Source organism: Nicotiana tabacum, chromosome 20 (assembly GCF_000715075.1).
Source record: "Nicotiana tabacum cultivar K326 chromosome 20, ASM71507v2, whole genome shotgun sequence".
Taxonomy (NCBI): Eukaryota; Viridiplantae; Streptophyta; class Magnoliopsida; order Solanales; family Solanaceae; genus Nicotiana; species Nicotiana tabacum.
In genome coordinates, this window is record NC_134099.1 from 96922539 (window position 1) to 96932857 (window position 10319).

The following is a 10319-nucleotide window of genomic DNA, read 5'->3' on the forward strand; positions in this document are numbered from 1 at the left end:
TGCGATATCCCAGCAGGGCGAAAGGTAACTGCTCATGCCATTGTCTGGAACTCTGGGTTGTCTTCCTTAAAATCTTCTTGATGTTTTTGTTCGCTGCTTCAACAGCGCCGTTGGCCTTGGTGTGATAAGGAGTGGAATTCCTATGCGTTATTTTGAACTGTTCGCACACATCCTCCATCAAATGACTATTTAGGTTTACTGCATTATCTGTGATTATAGTTGCAGGAATACCGAAACGACAGATAAGATTTGAATGTATGAAATCCACCATGGCTTTCTTAGTGACTGATTTGAGAGTGACAGCCTCGACCCATTTTGTGAAGTAGTCGATAGCGACCAATATGAATATGTGCCCATTTGAAGCTTTAGGCTCAATCAGATCAATGACATCCATACCCCAGGCAACAAATAGCCAAGGTGCAGACATGGGATGCAGTTCTGTGGGAGGTGCATGAATTAGATCTCCATGCACCTAACACTGATGACACTTTCGAACGAAGCTGAAACAGTCCTTTTCCATGGCCATCCAGTAATACCCGGCCCGAAGGATTTTCTTTGCCAAAACATACCCGTTCATATGAGGTCCACACACTCCTGCATGTACTTCATGCATGATTCTGCCTGCTTCTTCGGCGTCAACACATCTTAATAAGTTGAGATCAGGGGTTCTTTTATACAATATCTCACCGCTCAAAAAGAATCCACTTGCCTGCCGCCTAATAGTTCTCTTCTGATCTCCAGTAGCATGTTCGGGGTATTCTTGTGTTTTCAAGAACCTCTTAACATCCTGGTACCATGGTTGGATACTTGGTCCGGCCTCGATGGCATTGCAGTAACCATGTCTTTCCCTGATTTGGATTTCCAAGGGATCGATGTGGGCGTTGCCTGGATAAGGTAACATTAAAGCTAAAGTGGCAAGTGCATCGGCTAATTCATTGTGACATCGCGGGATATACCTGAACTCTACTGATCTGAACCGCTTACTGAGATCCTCTACGTGCTGCCGGTAAGGAATAATCTTGACATCTCGAGTTTCCCATTCACCCTGGGCTTGCCGGATAATCAAATCAGAATCCCCCATAATCAACAAATCCCCAACATCTTGATCGATCGCCATATTCATGCCCATGATGCAGGCTTCATATTCAGCTGTATTGTTCGTGCAAAAGAAACGAAGCCTAGTTATAGCCGGATAATGTTGACCAGCAGGTGAGATCAAGATTGCCCCTATTCCTACACCTTTGGCGTTTACGGCCCCATCAAAGAACATCTTCCAAACGTGAGTGTTTTCCGAGACCACTTCTATGGTATTTATTTCTTCATCTGGAAAATAAGTACTCAATGGCTGGTATTCCTCATCAACCGGATTTTCGGCCAAATGATCTGCTAATGCCTGGGCTTTCATTGTTGTGCGGGTGACATAGACTATGTCAAATTCAGTAAGCAAGATTTGCCACTTGGCCAGTCTTCCAGTAGGCATTGGTTTCTGAAATATATACTTCAAAGGATCCAGCCTGCTTATGAGGTAAGTAGTGTGAGCTTGAAGATAATGTCTCAATTTTTTAGCAACCCACGTCAAAGCACAACACGTTCTTTCCAGTAGAGTGTACTTGGCCTCGTAGCCGGTAAATTTCTTGCTCAAGTAGTAGATCGCCTGCTCCTTCTTTCCGGTTATGTCATGTTGCCCGAGGACGCAACCGAAAGAATTTTCCAAGACTGTCAGATACAAGAACATGGGTCTCTCTAGCTCTGGCAGGACCAAAACTGGGGGATTTAAAAGATATTCTTTGATCTTGTCAAAGGCTTCTTGACACTCAGCCGTCCATTTGATCACTGCATCCTTCCTTAATAGTTTAAATATGGGCTCACACGTGCTAGTAAGCTGGGCAATGAATCGACTGATATAGTTTAACCTGCCCAACAGACTCATCACGTCTTTCTTCGTTCTTGGGGGAGGTAGATCTCTGATAGATTTTATCTTTGTTGGATCTAACTCTATACCTCTCCTGCTTACTATGAAACCCAAAAGCTTGCCTGATGGGACTCCGTAGGCGCATTTGGCCGGGTTCAGCTTCAAGTCGTACTTTCTCAGTCTCTCGAAGAATTTCCTCAAGTCTTGGATATGATTGTCCCGAGTCCTGGACTTGATTATCACGTCGTCCACATACACCTCTATTTCTTGATGTATCATGTCATGAAAAATGGCAGTCATGGCTCTCATGTAAGTTGCCCCAGCATTCTTCAGACCGAATGGCATAACCCGGTAACAATAAGTCCCCCATGGTGTAGTGAAGGCAGTCTTCTCGGCGTCTTCTTCATCCATCAACACCTGATGATATCCAGCGTAACAATCTACGAAAGACTGGATCTCATGTTTGGCACAATTATCAACAAGGATGTGGATGTTAGGCAATGGGAAATTGTCTTTAGGACTCGCTCTGTTCAAATCTCGATAATCCACACATACCCAAGTCTTCCCATCTTTTTTCGGCACTGGAACTACATTCGCCAACCACGTGGTGTACTGGACTACCCGAATTACTCCTGTTTTCAGCTGCTTGGTGATTTCTTCTTTAATCTTGTCACTGACATCAGTTTTGAACTTTCTTTGCTTTTGTTGAACTGGAGGACAATCAGGGTTAATTGGCAACTTATGCACCACTAGATCAACGCCTAATCCTGGCATGTCATCATATGACCAAGCAAACACATCTTTAAATTCAAAAAGGAGTTGAATTATCGCGTCTCGCGTTCTCTCGTCCGTGTGAATGCTTATTTTGGTCTCTCGGATTTCCTCAAGAGTTCCCAAATTAACCGGTTTGGTGTCATTCAGATTCGGCTTAGGTTTGTTCTCAAAGTGTTCCAATTCTCGATTTATTTCATTAAAAGCCTCTTCTTCATCGTATTCCATTTCTTGGTTCATTATTTCGCAGCTAGACTGCATGTTTGGATCTAGGCATGAAGTCCGCAAGCATGTCATGTTATTTAAAACCGAATTATTAGAAATGAAAGAAATAAAACAAAAAAAAATCAGAGAGAATAAATAAGATGAAATATGAAATATTAATTTCATTTCATTGAATTTTGAAGATAATAGGGTTTACATAAGAATTTAAGGACAGGAAACTAAAAGGAAATCATTCGAGTTACACCCCAAAATAACTCGTGATGCAAAAAAGGTGGCAAGACTGGTCTACCAGGATTCCCGCTTGATCGGAAACGGAGTAGCCTTCCAGTTTTGCGATTTGGAACCAGGCCCCATGTAAAGCACCTCAGCGGTGCTCGAGCCTTCTCCCGGCTGAACCATATGGATTTCATACAGCATTTGCCTCAAAACCCCACAGATTTCTTCAATTTCCTCGGTCGTGAAGGTCTCATCCTCTGTTTCTTCATTGTACTTGGGTCTGATGAATGTTCTGTAAAGATGCGGAATTGGCTGAGATAAAACCCAACCATTGCTCTTCCGTTGGTTTGCCCACATTACGCCAGCTTCTTCGGCGTAAAAACCAACACTGAAGAACTTTCTGGCGGCAGGTAAGGTGATAGGTTCGGTGATACCTTGCAATGATGCCCCGAGTCCCTTCTCTGGTTTATAACCATGCCTGATCATTTCCTTGGCAACCATAACTGACGCTTTTGAGAGAAAAGGTTGAGGGTAAGGGCTTCCTTCTTCGCATTGGTCTGCGACCACAACCTCGAAAACTGGATAGACTATGTGTTCACTACCTTCCTTAGCTTCGAGGCATGGAACCGACGGGTCTCGATAAATTGAATGCTCATCCTCTCTGTGGACTATAATCTCTTAATTTTCATATACATATTTTACCATCTAGTGGAGAGTAGAAGGTATGGCTTCCATCGCATGAATCCAAGGCCTTCCTAGAAAGAAATTGTAAGAAGTATCCATATCTAGGACCTGAAAGGTCACCTCAAAATCCACAGGTCCAATAGTCAAAATCAAATCGATCTCGCCTAGGGTGTCCCTTTTGATGCCGTCAAAGGCACGAACACATACGCTGTTGGACCTGATTCTCCCTGTCTCGATCTCCATTCTTTGCAGAGTCGAAAGGGACAGATATCTACTCCGGACCCGCCATCCAGCATGACCCTCTTCACATAGTACCCTTCACATTTAACTGTTAGGTGGAGGGCCTTGTTGTGAGCGGCCCCTTCCGGGGGCAGATCATTTTTGCTGAAGGAAATCTGATTGATCATGAAGAATCTTTCTGCCATCCTCTCTAGCTGTTCCACAGTAGTTTCAATTGGGACGTAAGCTTCGTTGAGGGTCTTGATCAACACTTTCTGATGCTCAGTTGAATTCATTAATAGAGACAACAACGAGACCTGAGCGGGAGACTTTCAAAGTTGGTCAATTATCTCGTAGTCCGTAGTTTTCATTTTCCTAAAAAACTCTTCCGCTTCCTCGGCACTAACTGGTTTCTTGAGTGGGAAACGCCTCTTTGTAGAATCATTCAACTCCTCCAGGTTGAGGTATTTCTCAGTTGGGTTAGTTTCATTTACTTCTCCCAGGATTTCTTTTCCTTTGTAGGTTACTACCGCCTTGCTATAATTCCACGGGACAGTAGTAGGATCTGTCATGGGCCTCTGCGGCGCGCGTCTAATAATCACGGGCTCATTCAGCCTTGGTTAAATTATTGGCCCCCGTTCCGCATAGGTCCCTTTGGGAACATACATTTTAGATCCTTTGTTCAGCTCAAACCTTCTTGGAGGGCTCAATATCACTTGTCCTTTCTTCGAACCTCGGGGGACATAAAGGACGGCATCTTTCGAGGGTACTACCTCAGTTTTGGTTTCCACTACTTTTTCTGTGTTTTGAGGGGGGATTTACTCTTCTTGTCCCCCTTTTCTTGATTTGCATACGTCTTGGGCTTTTTCTCAAAGTCGGCGATTGCAATGATGGCTTTCAAGACAGGATCAAACTCTTTATCTTCGCAGATCATCCCAATAATCGGTCCATTGTTGTGAGCCGGTAACGGGTTATTGGTCATATTAAGAATGTCTTCGTCCTTTAACACTATCTGCTTTTATTCTATGAGGTTTTCAACAACCCTTTTCAAAGTCCAACAGCTCTCAGTGTCATGCCCTTCCACTCCGGAATGATAGGCACATCGGGCACCAGGTTGGTAAGAGGGTGACTCTGGGTTTTGCCTATTTGGGGGTACGGGTTGTAACAAACCCATTTGGACCAATTTAGGGAAAAGGTTGGAATATGACTCACCAATAGGTGTGAAGTCCATTTTCCTGGGCGGCTCTCGAGTGCGGGCGTTGTAGGGGAGATTATTTTGTGGAGGTCGGGGATTATACTGAGCTTGGTGGGGAGGTTGATTTCTTGGAAATTGAGCTCGCTTTTGGTGAAATTGTTGTTGTGGCCTAATATATGGTTGTGCATTCATTACTGTGTAGGGCTGAAGGTTCATAGCATAGGCCGCATCTTGATGGGGGTAGTAGTGTTACGGGGCTCTTTCAGAGAAATGAAATCTGGATGGATGGGGTTTTCTTACACTCGAAATTGCCATTGTTGCTTCTTCCTTCTTCTTTCGGTTTGCTCCTCCTCCAGACCCGCCTTGGATTGCTTGGGAGGTGGCCCTTATAGCAGACTGACTCAAGATTCGCCCTGTTTTTAACCCATTCTCCACCATTTCATCGATTTTGATGGCTTCAGCAAACGGCTTTCCCAATGCAGACATCATGTTTTGATAATAATCAGCCTCTTGGGCTTAAAGGAAAACACTGGCCATTTCTGTTTCATCCATCGGAGGTTTGACTCTGGCCGCTTGTTCGCGCCATTGGACAGCATATTCTCAGAAGCTCTCCGAAGGCTTCTTCTTTAGATTTGACAATGAATTCCTGTCGGGGGCAATGTCGATGTTATATTGAAACTGCCTGACAAAATCCCTAGCCAAGTCGTCCCAAATGTGCCAACGAGATACTTCCTGATCCGTATACCATTCAGAAGCAATGCCGATTAAAGTTTCTCCAAAGTAAGCCATAAGAAGTTCTTTTTTTCTGCCCGCTCCCCACAACTGGTTGCAGTACCTTTTGAGGTGGGCTATGGGGTCCCCATGCCCGTCATATTTCTCAAACTTTGGGGTTTTGAAACCCAAGGGCAGATGTACGTGCGGGAACATGCACAGGTCAGCGTAAGATACACTTTTTTGTCCGCTCAGACCCTGTATATTTTTTAGAGTTTGCTCCATGCTTCTCATTTTTCTGGTCATTTCCTCTTGTTCAAGCGTTTTCTCGGCTTTCTCCTGTCCTGCGATAAACTCGTACCGAGACGGCTGAGGGTAAGCGTTGGTAGTGAACTGGCTAGGTTCCAATGGAAGAGGTGGTGCTTGAAATGTGAAGGATGATGAATCGAAGTTAGGCCTGGGTAAAACAGGTTGTGCCGTGGCTGAACAAGGTGGAGCAGTGAATATGTTTGAAACTGCACCGGCAGCTAACACCTGGGGGCGAGACTCAGAAGGTGTTCCAGTAAAGTAGGTTGAGATGGTAGGAAATCCCAGTGGGGTATTTGGATAACTTGTGGGGATGTTGGAGGTCCTACTTGCCCTAGGAAAAAGCTCAGGGAATCCAGGGATCGCACTTGGTGGCTCTTTTCCATTGGCCCAGGCGTCCCACATTTCCATCATGCGGAGACGTAGAATTATATTTTCCTCGACCGTTGCTGACTCAAAAGTTGGGATGGCTGAGATTGAACTTTCATCCGAAATAGGAATCGTTGGCAGAGGAACTTCTGAAGACATTTCGACACTTCCTTTCGACCTTGTGAAGTATGTATGAGCACTTCCTCTTGATTTAGCGACGGGTGGCTGAACGTTTCCTTTTGATCTCGTGAAGTACGAATAAGAGGCCAGATTACCACAAAACCAAACCACTTTTCTAGGAACCTGAACTTATCAGCAAACAAATGGTTAGTTTGAAACAAATAACAGACAGGTAATCTCACATTGGGGTGTGATGCACCTATACAGTTAGGTGAGTTTCTACATGCTTGCAACAAAGACATGTGTCATTCCGGCTTCTCCTTAGGCTTTCCTTTTATTTATCACCATTTTCCTTTCTTTGTTTTTTTTTCTATTATTATTGTTTTCATTATTTGTAGTAAAAAATGTGACCGGATCCGATGAGGATTGCCTACATATCACGATGCCGCGTGAATCAGATCTTGCGTAGTTCAAAATAGATGGGTGTAAAAGAAGCACAGATTTATTACTGAATCAATCTATTACAACCAAGTAAGTACAAGGGACTCAATTTATTACAAGGGAAAATAACAAACCTTGAAAATAAGTACAGACTCAAACGGACTAATGCACCCTGATGCGAAAAGATGGACCGAAGATGCTAAGATACAGACTCGACCTATGAATGCATTAAGGTTTTGAAAATTGGTGCCCATGGGGCATCGTTCGGCCTCGCCGCGGTCTTAGGTGTGAGATCCTTTTCAAGTTGTTCCAGCTCATGCATGGTCTGGTTAACATAAACCATCACTACCGAGAGAACAGTAATGTTGGTTATGTTTTCACACCGTAGACACCTTCTGATGATGGCATGGGCAATGGTCCTAATCTTGTCCCTGGTTTGCCTCTTTTCTATAAACAGGTGTTTTATCTGGTCACTGCATGTTTTTAACGCTTGAGAATCCTGCATATGCTGATTTTTCAGTTGTCGTGCTTCTACCTCTAGTTGGGCCAACAAGTCGTAACAGTGTCTGCTTTCGATTTGGAAATCCTCGACCTGCTCAACTGCTTTAACCTCAAGTGCAGCCACTTTTCTCTTCATGTTGGAAAGAGTTTTCTCGTGGTCGTGTTTCAATTGATTCAAGTATCGGCGATGCTTATCTGCTCTTGTTCTCCACTGTACTTTGAGCTCTGCCATGACGTTTTCAGACTCTTTTAAACCATCTCGCCATTCCCTGACTTCACTTCTCAGCCCTTTTATCAACTGCTCGTCTGATCGACTCCTTGGTTGTTTATCAAGAGCCATTCTCAGTTTCTGGATTTGGGCCCCAAGTTCTTTATTTTCTTGGGCCAATCTATTCTTTTCGCCTCGATATGCAGCGACCTGCATACTGTTATTGAATTTCAGACTTTCAACCTGTTGTTTCAACTCACCGATCTTTGTCCGATAATCTTTCTCCTTTGCTAACCAGTTCCATTGCTCCTGGGATGACTCAGCGAAATCTCTAAGATGAGGTCTTTTGGGAACATGGCCTCACAGAGCCTCGGGGACGAGGATTCCAAGGCTGTCGGGCAAATTGGTCAAAGTTCAAAATGACCAAAAATGGCTGTTTGTACAAAGTCAGCTTTCCGGCGTCCCTTTGAGGAACATTCGGCTATTCTTGACAAAATGGCATCACCCTACTCATTTATGATGAAGTTAAAATTCTGACATTTTGGCTATTTCTGAAAAAGGGGAGGATGAACCCGATGAGGGTTGCCTACGTATCTCACACCCTGTGAGAATCAAACCGGCGTAGTTCGGTCTTGATCAAGCGTAGAGTAAATAAACTAAACCCCTTCTAAATACGATCTTTTAAAGAAAAGAAAAAAAATATTTTTCTGGATTTTTATATATTTTTTTTATTATTTTTTGAAAAGAGATAAAACCAAAGAAAATCTTTTTAAGGAAGTATTTGGACTATTAGTTTTAATTTATAAAAGAGACACTACAAAAGAAACAATATTTTTTTTTGAATTTTGAATTTTTCCCCCTTTTACTTTTAAATAAAATATATATTTTTTTGATTTTTAACCAATATATTTTTTATATGTTTTTTTTTAATAATAAATCAAACTAAAAGACCAATTTTGTTTTCAATTTTTTTTCTTTTTTTTTTTAGAAAATTCCGGCGAGGTTTCGACACTACTTGGACATTGGTTTTATTTTTCCAAAAATAGGTAATTATCTCCCTACGCTGCTATTTTTTTTGATTTTTTTTTTTGATTTTTTTTTTAAAATCGGTCAGCATGCAGATCTGAAGCAAATAAATGCGCCAAACAAACAGGATGCAGCAGGATGGTCTTTTCATTTCAGGTTGCCTGTCCTAGACGGACCCAACCCCTGTGTTGAGTCCCCTATGTCAAATGCAACATGATGCAAGTAAGCGTTCCTACTAGGGATCCGGCATGAGGTTTTGTTATACTAGGTTTATAACCTGGGTATATGTTCTAGACTGTGTACCCGAGCGGACAACTCGAGTCGAGGAGGGGGCAACTTACCGGGAACCAAAAGGCCATCCGGCTTCGTAACTTGTCTGAGCCTCTTTTTTTTATTTCAGGGTATTAACACTAACAGAATAGGGAGTCTCAACCAGTAAGCACATCCCCGGAGGTGAAGAGAGAAGGGTTTAGGCACAGTTTATATACAGTTCAGATAATATCAAAGCGGTAAAAGACAACATTTAGCACATTATGCCAAAACATGTAATAAAGATCAGATAATAGAGCCAAATATAACAATTATTCTAAGCTCGAATTCTGAACCCTGAACAAACGTTCTGGGTTCTAGTCCCCAGCAGAGTCGCCAGAGCTGTCACACCTCCTTCTTGCGCACCCGCCCCGAAGGGTAAATGCGAGAGGGAGTTTTTTCCAATTTAAGTGACAATATTCGAAATGGGATTATTTATTTAATTCAGAGTCGCCACTTGGGAAAGGTTTGGCTTTTGGCGTCCCAAGTCATCGGTTTTTCTTGAATCCCAAATCGAGGAAAATATTCGACTTTCCAAATGAAGTCTGCGAACCAGAAATTCTAAGTAAGGAAATTTGTTGACCCGAGGGAAGGTGTTAGGTACCCTCGAATCCCGTGGTTCTAGCACGGCCGCTTAAATTGTTATAATGGCTAGATAACTGATTTAATACATGTTATTACTTATGTGCTTTCATTAAGTTTAAACCGCTTTTATTATTATCATTTTTACAGAATTGCAACGTTGTGAAAATGCGTCTCGAACCACGTCACAGTCAATGTACCCATGGTTGTTAATACATTCCGACTCCGTTGAGATTTGAATTTGGGTCACATAAATGCGCACCCGAGTTTAAGAATGTAATTTAATTAAGTCGCGCCTAAAGAGTCTAACGCGTTTATTGTCTTTGGGGAAGGCAGTGAAATTCACTAAACAGTCCATCCCAAATTCTAAGTATTTTATTGTGACCAGTTATTGAGGGCCCCGCAATTTGCATTGTTTTATTTGGTGAGGCTCGTCTCATTTTATGAAAGGATAAACCTACAATGACTACATTTTTCTATTATGTCTCTATAAAATGAAAGAGAAAAGATCTTAATTTATTTAC